The sequence below is a fragment of the Eimeria mitis genome, genomic scaffold, assembly GCF_000499745.2.
Source record: "Eimeria mitis Houghton genomic scaffold, Emh_scaff810, whole genome shotgun sequence".
In the NCBI taxonomy this organism is placed as follows: Eukaryota; Apicomplexa; class Conoidasida; order Eucoccidiorida; family Eimeriidae; genus Eimeria; species Eimeria mitis.
The window spans coordinates 6,806-10,255 of NW_013575953.1; positions in this window are offsets into that span (position 1 = coordinate 6,806).

Consider the following 3,450-nt stretch of genomic DNA (forward strand, 5'->3'; position numbering starts at 1 on the left):
CCCTGCACCACACTAGTGCACGCTGACCCGCTACGGGACCTCGATTCGACCGACTGCCATGCACAGGCTGTCGATGCCGTCAACACATTGCCGTCAACACAGTATCCGCCCTAGGCAACAAACGTCAAACTGCTGAATGTAACGAGCAGATAAAAATGCAAGGTAGCTTTTGGTTCCACTTGCACTGACTGTCAACCCCCATGCACAAGCGTTGGTAGAGCATGTCTGCAGAGCTTACTCAAGACAATGAAACACACCAGCCAAGGACAGCAAGTTCTCTGAAAAAGCCACCTGTGGTCACTCTTCAAGTGGAAGCATGAGGGTGCAGTCGACAGGCAAGTGAGGAATATATATTTCTCGCAGCATTGCTCTGCTTCCGCAAGGCGTAAGCCACCTATGCGACATATGCACTGGGTGATGACGGGCCTTTTCATGTTATTTGTCTACGCATTGCTCATGCACACACTTTGCGTTGTTCATGTATTCATGCACAAACGTGCAGGTCAACGCAGCGGCTTACATTCTAAGGGGCCGCAACCATTACCTGGCGAGCGCCCCGGCTGCTCGCCTTCTTGTAACCCCCGGAGACAGTGCAAATTGACGAAATCGGGGTCACCCGGGTAAACGTTAACTATCAAACGCTGCTTCTTGCAGCATCGTGTCTGGTGTTGATGTCGCTCCTTCGTGCATTCCAGTGCTGCTGCAAGCTGTGTATGTGGGACGAATGCTGCGAGCGCACCGATGTGGCTGTGAGCAACCGAATCCAACTTCTGGTTACACAATGGCACTATGATGTTGACTAGGGAAACACGAAGGATACGAATCGAAGAAGCCATTGGTGTAAGAGTGTAACAGCCGTTACTAGTGCGACGGAAACGTAAGGTTAGGGTCGTCTTTGCAGAAGAACGTCCCCTTCGGAATGTGAGCAGTTTGAAACTCAACATGTTCCTCCAGTACTATTGTTTGGTCTCTCGCCAGTGCCGCATAGAGGTCCACTGTAGTTGGGAACTGCTTTTGTTCAGCTGTCGTTGGAGGAGGAACAGCTGAAGTGGGCGCAGTCCAATACAACTGCATATAAAGCTAACGAATGTGCCTTAAACTCTGCTATAGACGAGCTGCGTGGAAGGTTCGCTTTCATTAAGCATATTCGTTTGCTGAGCTAGATGGCGCTCTGATTGTATGTGGCAAATAGTGCAGGAAAAATAGATATCTCGTGTGTTGGATAGAGTTGCAAAACGAGGGAATGCCACGCAATCGTAAAGCCACCCGACGTTCTCGCGACTTTCCTTTGCAAGCACTCCACTGACACTTCGGAGTCAAGGGCTGTGTTGCGATCAAGGCTAGCGAGCAGCCATACAACCCGGCAGCATGCGCCACACTAGTTGCACGCTGATCCGCTACGGGACCTCGGTTCGACCGACTGCCATGCACAGGCTGTCGACGCCCTCAACACAGTATCCGTCCTAGACAACGAAAGTCAAACTGATGAATGTAACAAGTAGATAAAAATGCAAGGTAGCTTTTGGTTCCACGTGCACTGTCTGTGGCCCCCCGAAGCACAAACGTTGGTAGAGCACGTTTGCATAGCCTCTGACTCAAGACAATGAAGCACATCAGCCAAGGACAGCAAGGACAGCAAGTACTCTGGAAAAGCCGCCTGTGGTCACTCCCCAAGTGGAAGCATGAGGGTGCAATCGACAGGCAAGTGAGGAATATATATTTCTCGGACCATCGCGCTGCTTCCGCAATGCGTAAGCCACCTATGCAACATATACCCTGGGTGATGACGGCCTTTTTCATATTATTATTCTACGCATTGCTCATGCACACATTTTGCATTGTTTACGTACTCATGCACAAACGTGCAGGTCAACGCAGTGGCTTACATTCTACAGGGCCGTAACAAGTACCTGGCGAGCGCCCCGGCTGCTCGCCTTCTTGTAAGCCCCGCAGAGAGTGCAAATCGACGAAAACGGAGTCACCCGGGTAAACGTTAACTACCAAACGCTGCTTCTTGCAGCATCGTGTCTGGTGTTCATGTCGCTCCTTCATGCATTCCAGTGCTGCTGCAAGCTGTGTATGCGGGACGAATGCTGCGAGCGTACCGATGTGGCTGCAAGCAACCCGATCCAACTTCTGGTTAGCCAATGACACTATGATGTAGACTAGGGAAACACGAAGGATACGGATTGAAGAAGCCATTGGTGTAAGAGTGTAACAGCCGTTACTAGTGCGAGGCAAACATAAGGTTAGAGTCCTCTTTGCATAAAAACGTCCCCTTTGGAATGTGCGCAGTTGGAAATTCAACATGTTCCTCCTGTACTACTCTTTGGTCTCTCGCCAGTGCCGCATAGAGGTCCACTGTAGTTGGGAAATGCGTTTCTTGAGCAGTAGTTGGAGGAGAAACAGCTGAAGTGGCCGGCGTGCACTACAACTGCATATAAAGCTAACGAATGTGCCTTAAACTCTGCTATAGACGAGCTGCGTGGAAGGTTCGTTTCCATTAAGCATATTCGTTTGCTGAGACAGATGGGGTTCCGATGGTATGTGGCAAATAGTGCAGGAAACATAGATATCTCGTGTCTTGGATAGAGTTGCAAAACGAGGGAATGCCGCGCAATCGTAAAGTGATCGGACGTTCTCGCGACTTTCCTTTGCAAGCACTCCACTGACACTTCGGAGTCAAGGGCTGTGCTGCGATCAAGGGTGGCGAGCAGCGATACAACCCGGCAGCATGCACCACACTAGTTGCACGCTGACCCGCTACGGGACCTCGGTTCGACCGACTGCCATGCACAGGCTGCCGACGACGTCAACACAGTATCCGCCCTAGACAACGAAAGTCAAACTGCTGAATGGAACAAGTAGACAAAAAGCAAGGTAGCTTTTGGTTCCACTTGCACTCTCTGTCACCCCCCGATGCACAAACTTTGGTAGAGCACGTCTGCATAGCCTCTGACTCAAGACAATGAAACACATCAGCGAAGGACAGCACGTACTCTGAAAAAGCCACCTGTGGTCACTGCCCAAGTTGACGCATCAGGGAACAATCGACAGGCAAATGAAGAATATATATTTCTCGGAGCGTCGCGCTGCTTCCGCAAGGTGTAAGCCACCTATGCGACATATGCACTGGCTGATGACGGCCCTTTTCATATTATTCGTCTACGCATTGCTCATGCACACATTTTGCATTGCTTACGTACTCATGCACACGCTTGCAGGTCAACGCAGTGGCTTACATTCTAAAAGGCCGTAACAAGTACCTGGCGAGCGCCCCGGCTGCTCGCCTTCTTGTAAGCCCTGGAGAGAGTGCAAATTGACGAAAACGGGGTCACGCGGGTAAAGGTTAAGTCCAAACGCTGCTTCTTGTAGCATCCTGTCTGGTGTTCATGTCGCTCCTTCATGCATTCCAGTGCTGCTGCAAGCTGTGTATGCGGGACGAATGCT